The sequence below is a fragment of the Cuculus canorus genome, chromosome 3 (assembly GCF_017976375.1).
Source record: "Cuculus canorus isolate bCucCan1 chromosome 3, bCucCan1.pri, whole genome shotgun sequence".
Lineage (NCBI taxonomy): Eukaryota > Metazoa > Chordata > Aves > Cuculiformes > Cuculidae > Cuculus > Cuculus canorus.
In genome coordinates, this window is record NC_071403.1 from 117,148,845 (window position 1) to 117,161,165 (window position 12,321).

Consider the following 12,321-nt stretch of genomic DNA (forward strand, 5'->3'; position numbering starts at 1 on the left):
GTGGAACAGGCTTTGCTTGGTCACTTCATTCCTTCCTGTCAAACAGTCTGTCAGTCCTCGTCTATGCTTTGACAGGTCCTCTCTGCAGTGATAAATTTCCCCCATTAGGAGTTACTGCAGCGCCTGCAATTCCATATAATAGTATGCAAACAACACGTCACCTTATACAGAGTTCTCCGAGCCATTTCCCCTTCAATGGCCGTTTCCTTACATTTTCAGAGCAATGCATGTAATTTAGTCTGTATGACTCCTATCAGCTGCAAGGAACTAAATCCACACGTAAATCTTTGAAAATTTGGGGGTGCTTTGGCAAGTCTTAGATTATCTATCACTCTAATCAGCTCAATAAATCTGACTACACGTCTTTCAAATAAATAATAGTGGGTTTGCCTGAAGCTTTTACTGTTTTTCAATCTGTATCTATCAGCTGAAATTTTACGCGCACTCAACAATTTTTATTCTGTTGTTAGGAATTATGTTATTGCTGGATGCAATAACATTAATTTGAATGATATGGATATAAAAAGATCCTTTGTTTCTCACACAGTGCAGTTAAATTGTAAGACAGCGTTAGTTAAAAACCAGTGTCACTATTATGAGAAGTTGTACATCTTATTTTTTTCTTATTCTCATCCTAAATAGATTCTGAAAACATTCTGGTTAAGTTAAATTGACATTTCTAAAACTGATGAGACCATGGAAAATAACTTCACTGTCTTCACCTAAAAGTTATGTTTTCTCCAAAAATGTTTGAAGTTGGCTAAGTTAGATTACTTGAAATCATGACTTTTTTCCCATTTTTTTTCAAAACACCAAGATTAGGTTAATTCAGATTAAGCTGCTCCACTTGTAACTGTTGTACATATCCAGAGCTGAGATGTGTGAAACTATCTGCAAGACTCTGAACACATCTGTGCTTAGACACGTCTATCAGTTCATGAGCAAAATCATTATTGTGATGCCTTTAATTTTACAATCACATATATGAGCACCTATCTTTTTGGTGTTATTACCAAACCGTGTAACCAACAAAATTGATGTTACTGGCATGGCAAAGACATATATTTTACAATCTTGTCATGTTTAGTAAATAAAATGGAATTCATCCTTTATCGATATAGAGCTTGACCCCAAAATACCGTAAGTTCCTAAACTTTTCAGTGTCTCAACGGATGTGAGGGTGGGAGGAGAATTCCTTGAACAGCAAAGTGAAAAAAAAGTAAAAGAGTAATGTGAATGTAACAGTCACTGAGGGGCTGGTTTGAAATACAGTCCTATTTAGTTTTGTGCTAATCCTGGGAACTATTTTGACCTCTGATTGTCCCATCCAACTGCCATCATACCTCGCTTAGAGAAAAGCTGCTTCTTGCTAGGGGTGACACCAGGCTCTAGAGCAACTGAGAATGGTTACTAGCAGTGCACAAAGAAATCCTGAGGAGATGCTTTTCTGGTTACAGTCTTGGCTGGGTCCTTTATATGTTATAAAAATTATAAATGTTGTTATAAAAGGCGAAGTCAATAAGAGTTGTTGTATTTACAAGGAGCTCTGAATCACACCTGTAGATAGCAGATCTGCAAAGCCACTCACCACGGCTGCAGTTAGGGGGAAGCAGGCACTAAATCAGCAACACAGCACTGTTGTGTAGTGCACGGTACTGTTGATAGCATGAAACTCTCATATAAAATGTAAACTTGGTGCCTGGAGACCTGTTATTACCAAAGACCAGCAGTCGGGTTTTGTGAGATATCAGAGGCAGTGACTCTTAACAGTCTGGGTAAAATCCAAACTGGCAAATACTTATCAGAGGCGTACAATGCATTTCTAATGAATGCAAAGCTGATAGCAATTCAATTTTGGGGGTATTTTATTACAGATATCAGTATAAGTTTATTTGAGTGGAGTAAGTGCACATACTTTAAAGTAAAATGAGACATAATATCACGAGATGGTGGAAGAAACACAGAGTCTATCTGTCTTGCTGAGTGAAAGCGCTCACATTTTATAGATAAGTCTTTCATGTTGAAAGGATGTGAAAATTTATGCTGATACAGACACTTGGATTGGAGGGATGTATTTTCCATGAAATACTTAAAAATAAAAATCTGCAAATTTGGGCAAGGTAGATAAGGTATTGAAGAAAAGTATAATTCAAAAATAGGAGAATACATATTTTGATATTTAATTAGATTTCACACAACTCAAAAAGGAACAATGTTTGTCTTGTAGTTTCCACCAACATATAACAAATTCCCTAAATCCTTCCAATACTTTCTGGGAAAATCATCTATTGTGCCAACTAAAATGGATTTAGATGTCCAGATAAGTTATAATCTGGGGCTGCCTATCCTCAGAAGCTGAAAACCTGAACCATCTCCATTTTAGGGCATTAATTTTTCCCAGCAGCCAAAGCACAGACACTAGAAATAAATAACAGTTAGATATTTAGCTCACACTTAAAAACTGTCAGTAGTCAGGAGTTCAGGACAAGGAGGCTCCACTGAAATTCCCAAGAAAGATTGTATGAAACCTGAAGAGCAGAGTCCGTCTTTTCTGCAAAGATCAGAGTAACTTTACTCAGACAAGAGAACACGCATTTGAGGCTCACCTCGGCCTGAGTCAATAAAGAACCATAGGTTACATTTTCCAGGAGACAGTCCTGACATCAGTAGATAAGACTCACACCGTAGCAAATGCAAGAGTTCTGGAATAATGGAGACCATAAGCAAGGAGGAGCCTAACTGTAATGCAGTGAGATGATGAACCCCCAGAGATTTGTTCCCAGTAGAAGAAAATCTTTCTGTTTTAGTTCAGTTCTTTCCTCTCTGACAAATATTACCCAACCTTTCTCTGACCAATATTACCCAACCTTTCTCTGACCTTCATCACAGATACAATTTTTAGCATTATAATAACGCAGATGGGTCTGCCAGTCTTTCATAAAAAAAACTTTGTCATTCTGCATTTTATAAGGGTTGAAAGGCTCGTGGAAATTAGAAATGTCACCTACAACATCAAGCTGAGTTAAATGTCCTTTCATGTTCATTGTCATTTGCTCACTTAGAACTTTTACTATCTGTTGTCTTTCTGCAGCTGCAGCGGTGCTCATGTTGACAGGGAGAAGTGACAAGATGCGCGGGCGAGGAGGCCGATGGCATTCCGAAGGCAAACAGAAGATCAGCTTTTGAACAGACAGCAGCAAGAGTTTTGAAATAATCTGGTTCATTGACAAGTTTCAAAGGAGGAAAAATCTATGTGTGCAGGAAATATGCTGAAATGGCTGTGGTTGTAGTGTTGACAGTCTGAATAGCCCAGGGAAGGAAATGAAATTTATGAGTCATTGAACATCCCAGGTGAGTTCTGGTGATTTGCTGAACGACGCAGCTGTTCCACATCTGGGTGCTTTAGGCGCAGTACTCCCACTCAGTGCCAGCTCTCTGCATTATTATCTAGTATGTCCTCGATACTTCTTAAGGTTAACAAATTCATAACCAGGGATATGGTAGCAATTGCAACTGCAGACCTCAGGGGGTGAATGAGATCAGGATTCCAGAAATGTACTAGTAAGAGAGCTAGTGATAAATCTAGATGAAGGAAGGCAGACAAAGAAGCATTTTTATTTTCATTTCATTAATAAAATATTGAGATAAGAGAGTAAGTCTAGCTACACACTGTTTTTTTTTAACAGAGCTCTTGCAAGCCCACGTTCTATCTTTGGGTTTGAGTCTTTCTGGAGATAAATCTGTTATCATCACTAGGCAGTGAGTAAACTCTACTGCAAGGGGTGACAAAGAGCTTGATTCTGCGCTGTCCTTTGGGGCAAGCCAAAAGGTGGCTCTTTCTCCAGTGTATGAAAGTCAGGTATGTCAAAACTACTCCTGTTTCCATAATATGCTGTGATTTCTGAAGAGGCTGGAAATGACTCCAAATGGGTTGTCATTCTGTAGAATTTCATTGTGTGTGGCGTCACTCAAGAACCAAAAACATAATCTATGAGTTCAACTATATATAAGCATATATATATATGTTATAATATACTATATATTATATAATATACTATATTATAATATACTATATATAATATATAGTATATATAACATATATTATAATATATATTATATATATAAGTTCAATCTATACTATTACAATATTCATAACACATATATTTTTAATGTATAGACCAATTTACTGAATTTAAAGTTCAGTGAGAGGTACATTCCTCACTGGGAAATGCTGAATAGCCACCAAAGAGAGGGGTGGAGATTTTCACATCTCATTGAAAAAGAGAGCTGCTTATGAACCAAATGTAAGAGATGGCACCCGGTGTAAGAAAATGCTGTTTGCTCACCTGCTAAAGGGAAACACCATTTTCTCTAAATAACACGATGGCCGGTCAGTCTCCTATTGTGGGGGGAAAAAAAAATGAAAACTTTTTGTCTTTCACGTGGTGTTTCCACATTTGGCACAGAGCCTGCAGAAGGCTGCTGCTCTTCTGGGCCAACAGCTGGCAGTAAGGGAAGAGAGATACAGGGCACAAAATGATGAGTCTGTCTGAGTCTTGAGAATGGAATCCCTCCCCTTTTCCGTCCTCCATGTAAACACCTACCCCTGGGTTTAACCAAGGATGTGCTGGATTGCTAGGTGATAAATAGGCCCATCTAAGCTCTGAACTATTACACCGCCGCAGGATGTATTTCACGTTAGAAGAGCATCTCTCTCCTGACTTAAAGAAATAGTAGTGGTTAGTTTAGATATAGCGATACAATGGGATCGGCTCACAAATTTTGACACCCAAATTTAGGAATCTCTGTGCAGACACATAAGTCTGAAACACAGGTGTCTATTGGTAAGTGAATACAGGCATGTAAGAGTCCAAAGCTCTAGTTAGAGTCAATAGAACTCTAATCAAAACAGCCTCTGGAGCTCGGAAGCAAGTTTAGTTTGCCCTAAAGTAGATATGAATTAATTGTGCACGAGACAGTGCCTGTTGCTGTCTGGGCTGATATATTACACCTTGCAGCAGCTGATTTATCTCATGCAGGTCCTGTGGGCTGACTGTAAACTTGATAAGGCCATCTCAGATAGCATTAGGTGTCTCATTCCATGCAACTGAGCTCGCAGGCTGAATTCTATTGAGTAGTTGTCCATTAACCACAAGTGGAGGTGAGGCCTCAAGTGTGCCTCTAGGCACCTTCATTTGGATGTCTTTAACTTTCAACTGAATCTTGAGCAAGAGCTCTACTCTTGCTCAGCTGAATCCCATCGTAGGAGCCTTTCCCAAGAATTTTGCCCTAAAGACTTGGTACAAAAAGTAGTCTGGAAATCTTGAAATGCTTCAGTTGAGCTGAAAGCCTCTAAGACTTCATGATTTCCAGCTTTAGGGCTGTGAGTTCCAGAGCCAGGCAGGTCTCTGTGAAGGTGCAGATAATCCCTCACTGCTGGACATGCTGATCTAGACCTCAGGCAGAGGTGTGCTCATTTAAAAACGATTTTGATGTGAGCAGACAGAGTCGAAAAAGATGGGAAAAGAATCACAAAAGTGACAGTGGCATTAAGTCAGGAAATTGGGCAAGAAAATATCTGTTTCTATGATTTCTCTCAAGAGGTCCATATGGAGCTTTACTTGATTACAGAGCCTTCCCAAGTGGCAGAGCCTTGACTGCTCTGGGCACTACTGGGTCCCTAAAAAACAGAACTGTCAGAAAAACCACCTACGATTCAGCAAAGAACCACTGCATCCAGGAAGCTTTGGGATGACATTCTGCATACAATTTGGTATTTTTCTGTTCTTTCTCAAAAAAAAAAAAAAAAAATCCCATTAGCTTTAGTTTTCAGTGAGGAGAGAGACATTCTCTCAAGCACAAAGCTTTCTCTTTATCTTAGAAGGAAATTGTCTTCTGTACTGTACATCCCAGCTCTAAATTTGCTTAGAAATATATACATACATACACAGGTAATGCTGAAAAAGACAGCGACATGACTGAAAGCTGGAGCACAGACAAGACAATTGGTTTCACTGTATCTTTGTCTGCTAAGGTGCATTAATCTTGCAAAAGCAAAATGTTATTAATGGTAATTTGAAAGAAAGAAGTAGGTTACTTTCAAACTGATTTATTTCTCTGGGCAGCGTCACTGTACGCTAGTGCATTTACAGCTACAGTTCAAGGATAATAATGTATGCAATTGCTAGCAAGGCAGGTAGCCAGCTATACTTTCAGGCTTGATAGACAAATGCCTGTTTACCATGACTTCTATTTTCAAACTAGTTTCTTTGTATTTTCAACATCTGTTGACAGAACCCTAAATATAGGAATTATGCTAAATCTTTGCTCTGACTGGTACGCTTTTGTGATATGATCTATTGCAGAAATATCAAGTTGAAATTGGATCAGGAAAGCAGACTTGCAATTGTGAGCTATCAAAACGATGTAGTGTTGTTATACAGTATAGTTTCAGAAAATATAGTGGCAAAAAAAGATTGCTGTGGCTATTTTTAAGTTGTGAGAACATAAAAGTAGAGTCTTGCAAGGCTTCTTTTTCCAATATTGCCATTTGCGATTTTATGTTGAGCAAGGAAAATATATTTAATGGGGATGAAAAAAAGTATATTTTATGGAGAAAAAATTATAAGAATGGTTATTCAAACTAAAATATCAATACTTGGGAGTTATTTTTCTTCTGAAGCAAAGATCCCGAAAGGGACAGTGCATACTTAGCCAATATTCAGCACAGTAATGGAGCCATTAGAATAAATCACTAGATTTGCTTCATCAAATACTGATGTAAATGATTGTGTTAATGTATAATCTATCAGCTTAATAATATTCATTATGAAACTGTGTGTTTCCTCTCCAACCCAGATGAAAGGGGACCTGGTCAAGAAGATTTTGTGGAGCTCCGTGCAGGCAGATCCCATAGCAGGACTGATACATGTAACCGAGGGGATCAGATTATCCCTGGAAGCAATGATATTGTTTTTCTGAAAACAGAGTTAACTACATCAAAGACACTGTTTACCTTTACATGAATCTACTTCATTTTCCAATGGTCCAAGTATATATAGTTACAGCACAGGCTCACAAAGAGCAGTCCGTTCTGACATCTTTTCCTTGTGCTTAAAAGAAAAATGTGATGTGCTATGTACATGAAAATTCAGTTTAAATATAGCTAAAGCTATAATGAAAGTCATCAAAGAAATGTAAAGTTCCCTACAGAGTCACTCTTAAGATAAAAATCATACTAAATTTTAGTCGGGACCCGCATAGCTAATAAACCAGACTGTCATTTCACAGTAAAGTAAAATGGAACAGTTTTTAATCCAATTTACATTTGAGAGAACATGTGTTGGAGCTGCTCTTCAGACTTGGCCCATTCCCTCTCAAAATGCTCACCAGTCTGTTATAAATTGCCTCAACACCATATTCCCTGTTTTTTCTTTGTGTAACTACAGGGTCTGGATAAAGTCTAGTCAGGATTTTCCAGTTCTAAATCTATCCAAATCTTCCTCTGGGAATCAGAGGCTCCAAGGAAGATCTCTCAGATCAACCTTTGGGCCTTGAAAATGTACCCTTACCCCTCCTGCTCGCTCTCACATTTGAATATTTGTTCTGTAGGGGATTTTGCATTAACCTCTCCTTGGACAATGCAGCAGGAAGGCTGAAAACACAGGGAAGAGGTGAATTTTTAATTATAGTCATCTCGCTTGGTGTGAATACCTTCTCCGGACAATATCGTAAACTTGCTTTAGATTAGAGGAGGTTAAAAGAATTGTGCTCATGACATAAAAATGAAGTTCCTGAGTAGAAAAGGGAAAAGAATTCTCAAAGGAATTAGTAATTTAACAGAGATGTATTTTGCCATGGCATTTTTTCCTGTACTCCACTCACTTTGGGCCAGAATTTTGCACCATATGCTGCAAATACTGTTTCGAAATTTCTGGTTGTTGGACACCGAAGTATTAGGATTATTGATAACAGAAGCAGACATTTAATTATCCTGCCAGGAAAACTGAGGGATATGATATTGAAGGAAAGAAAGGATGACATGTAAGCTCTCTCCGAACAGTCTCTGCCACAGTAACTTTATTAAGTGCGAATAGGACTTCCGGGAGGATGCTCATCAATGTAAAGAAAGTTATGACAATATGGTCAGAAGGTAATTGTGCAAAAGTGTGTTGCAGCAGTTAAGGAAGAATTAGAGCAGAGCCTAATTCCTATAAAACTGAAGTACTTTCAGTTTTCTGTCCCTTGGTTTTCCTTAACCATATTTTAATCTGAGCATATTTTTATCAGTTGCAAAGCTGTGCTCTAAAACAAAACCATAAATCATAAAACAAATACCTCACATATATTTCCCTTGTTTAGCAGTATAATTTCTGCAGTCATGCATATACCCTTCTCTTTTTGCAATGCTAACTGAACGGGGAAAAGAGGCAGTAACCTGGTTTATTCTGGAAACAGGAGGTAGTTTGATCTATTTTTACTGCAGATCATTTCCCAGGACACCGTGATTCTTATATTTTTAATCAAATGTGTGAATCGAAAACTGTGCTGTGACCTTTAGAAAAGACACTGCAGGACATCAGCTGAAGCTGTGAATAGTTTAAGCACAAACAGGAAGTTGACTTGGTTGTTCTGTAACAAAAGGCTGTGGTAATTTATGGAGTAGGAGTTGCAGTTTCAAAACATTTTTAATTGCTATATTTGATCTGCTTTGCAGTATTGTGTGGCAACAGCTAAAAATGAAATGTCAGTGCTCATGTTCCAGCATAAATTTATACAGTGTGAAAGCAGAGACCCTGTTGATTCCAGCTTTTCTTTTTCTAAGTATCTCAGATTTGTTTGAATTACTTTCAGGTTAAACAGGGAGTGAAGAAGTGCTCGGTCTTGCAAAGCAATAAGTATATGCATAACTTTGTTCTTACTAAGTCTACTTATGATGAAAAGAAATGTTAATACATAGGGAAAATAAAGTGTGAAGGGATTTCATAGTGACCTATGTACCTGTGATCACTCTTTTTGATAAATGTGTCCCTCAATGTATTAATACCCACTCTTTGCTTTCAAATCATTATAATGGTAACTTAGGTCTACAAAAAATTCCAAAAGTTTTACTTACAAGAGTGAAGTTTTGCAGGTACTTAGGAGTACATAAGTTTTCTAAGCTGAAGAAAAAAATCCCCCATTGTCATATTTTATAAGGCATTATTTCAAAAAGTTCAGAGCTACAATTATGTTGTCAAATTCTTTTCAATAGTTTATGGAAGATAAACTGATTTCCGCAGCATACCTTTCAAAATCTCTAATTTATTTACCTACCCAGAGGACAATACACAATACCAGTAGCTACATGCTGCTTCTTAGTGATGACTGTGATATATAATGTGGGCATCCAAGTCTTCCCATAGACCAAGAAAATGAAACATAAATCCTTTGTGAGCCAATTCAGTGATTTCCAGAGACAACCACTGATAATTGACAGGATCAGAAATGTGTGATCCAGATGGTCACTTTTATGAGGCTGATAAAAAGATATTCTATATACAATAAAGGATTTAATCTTTCCTGAAATAGATTATCATATTCATAAACAAGAAGGGTATTTTGAAGATAACTTTAATTAATTATAGAGAAGATTGCTTCTTCAGGGCTATACAAAGTTTTATGTTCCTTCATCAACCAGGAGCTACCTTTTGATAGAATCATCCGAAAATATATGTGAACCTCAAGTACACAGGTATTCATGCACTTGCACATATTTGAATTAAAATTGAGTCTTTCCTTATTTTTCCTTATGTCTTTTACAAAGAATGGCATTAACAAAAACTTGTTTGCTTTATTGTAAATGTTTAGTCCAGTATTATCAGTGGGTAAATAATGAAAGCTCAGGCAGAGTTTGCTGGTGGGAACCTTTGCAGTGTAGCAATGTAGGTAGGACTAGAAGGTTTTATCGTTGTAGAGAAATTGCTTAGTTTACAACAGGCAAAATTTAACTAGAATTTGAAATTAAAGATCCTTTTCATAGATATTCAACTAACATTTAAATGAAAGAGTTCATTAATTTTTAACTATATTTCAAAATTAATTATAAATGCACATTTTTAGCTGTTTTGCAACTAATAAAACTGGAAAGGTCTCTCCTTTTGTTATGATGTACTCTGCTCTATTATCGCTGTAGTTAAAACATCTAGTTTGAGGAATAGCTGTTTAAAACCTTTGTAAATCAGTTGATAATACTGCAAGTTATTTGCTTATAGTAGTATTGAAATGAAATGTGTTTTAGGGCATCTTTCATGTCAAAATTCTGTAACAGTGACAAGAAACTCCTGTGATAATTTTTTTTCAACAATTTCATACATTTTTTAAATTCGGAGAGAGGATTTTTAATGTTTTCTTCTATATTTGGTCTTAAGGACAAAACTGGAAGCCGTATTAGACGCCTTCACTTTCTGCAAGGAGAAAAAAATGGTGAAGAAAACTGACGGAAAAATTAGATGAACTACTTAGTAATTTGCATCTTGCAAATAATTGTCACAATGCTGAGAAAAGTTTTTTTCTCCAGATGAGTAAGTATAAAACAATACGTTTGCAATTTTTTCCATGGAAAAATCACAGTAATAATTGCATGTGTGGTCAGTAGCCAGGGTTCTCTTTTTTGAAATCCAGATTGCAATGAGAATTTTAATAAAAGAAGTAAGATTAAAAAAGATATGCAAAGTACAGAACTAAATCTTGGACTGTCCCTTCCTTTTAAAGGCAACGTTGTCGAGTCTGGTTTATTGCTTTTCTGTGCTGTGTTGCTGTTGAAGGGAAATTGTGATGGCTTGTGGCTTAAGACCACTTCTCAGAAATTGCGTGGAACTGCAGAAACGAGAGTTTGTAGCCTAAGCAGTCATAAGCTCTAAACTACTCCTGTAAGAACCACTGGCAAAGTGTACATTGAGTGCGGTGGGGCATAGTCAGTTCTCATCATAGTGGGTGTTTTTTTTGTTGTTTTTTTTCAGCTTGAAGTGTTCAAAATCAGAAAGTAGAGGATATAATTAAAGTATCAGAGTTTAGAAAGAAGGCTAATCTTCCATCAGATATCTCCAGAATGAGTTTGAAATGCCTCCTGTATGTATCTCTCTACTGTTATGGTCACATCCAGTTCCTTCAGAACCTTACTTATTTTTCCATGCTCATCTTTCTTTCATTCTTTCCTCCACTTCTTCTTGGTCCTTTTTTTTCTGCCCTGAGATCTTTGCCCTCTAGCTAAAGCACTCTGAGATACCGGGTAAGCAATTCCTCAATTGGAATGAAAGGTCAGTTTAGAAAAACCATCTACACTCTCATCATTGAGTGCTGATAAAGCGAGGTCTGCCTAAGTGCAAAGGCTGCTTTTGGTGGCCACAGAATAACTTCAGACTCAATACTGAGAGTACTACAAAGAATCAAGTTTGTATTACTTAATCCTATAAAAATAGCAAAGATCACATAATAGGAAAGGGTAAATGTATCAGAGTTGGCTGAACGTTTTCTCATTGAAAACCTTTTCTTACTAAATTCATTTCCAGAGAACTGATTTGCTGAAGTCTGAAAGATCTAGTTTAGCTCCTACTGAAAACAGGACTTCAGTATCCACAGGTCTCAGAGAGGTTTACTAAACTTAATAACAAAGAACTCAAACAGTCCAGAGCTTCCCATCATCTTCCTGCCGATCAGGAGCCTTCAAGCACCGAGTGTCTTTGCTGCAGTAGTGGTTCCCGTGTCACTCTCCTGACTCTGCATCAGTGATGTCCGGGGTCCAAATTACCTCTGCTTAAGGTGTGGATTTCCTGTTGCTGGAGTGTTTCCTGACTGTGAAATGCTCAACTCTATTTAACATGCCAAAACCTCTCTCAGTCTGTGAAATTTCGGTTAATATTTTTGGAACAAGAGAGATACTTGGAATACCTGGAAAGCTTAAGTCCAAGGTTGATTTTTGAGAACAAACTCAATGAAGCCTGATTCTTTTCTAAATAATAAAGAAACCAAAACCAAGCACCGTACAAACCCACCCACCCACCATCCCCCCCGACACTACTGAAGTATATGTAGTAATCTTTCTTTGTTATAACTTGAGATACTTGTTTTTCAAATATTGAAATGTCTAACTGGACAGAAATTCCACATTTCGACCATTTCAAGAACAGAGAATTCACAGAGGAATTCGGGTCTTTATGAATAATATTGTGTGACTAAGAAAAGACAGGACTACTTCTGTGTGCAGTCAGATCCACAGCATTAACTCCTGCAGTACCGCCCATCACAGCTGGATACTACTGATTTGTTCGACACTATAGAATT

At 37.3% G+C, this 12,321-nt stretch overlaps 1 protein-coding gene across 4 annotated transcripts in view; it reads left to right on the top strand.

The window, feature by feature from the left end:
• TDRD15 (tudor domain containing 15) overlaps positions 1 to 10,579 on the top strand; it is a 197,414-nt gene extending 186,835 nt beyond the window's left edge. For all 4 annotated transcript variants that reach the window (XR_008449278.1, XR_008449277.1, XR_008449279.1 and 1 more), the window contains 2 exons: positions 3,092 to 3,351; positions 6,859 to 10,579. The gene's annotated coding sequence lies outside the window, so the exon portion shown is untranslated. The remainder of the gene's footprint in view (positions 1 to 3,091; positions 3,352 to 6,858) is intronic.
• The last annotated feature ends 1,742 nt before the right edge of the window (positions 10,580 to 12,321 follow it).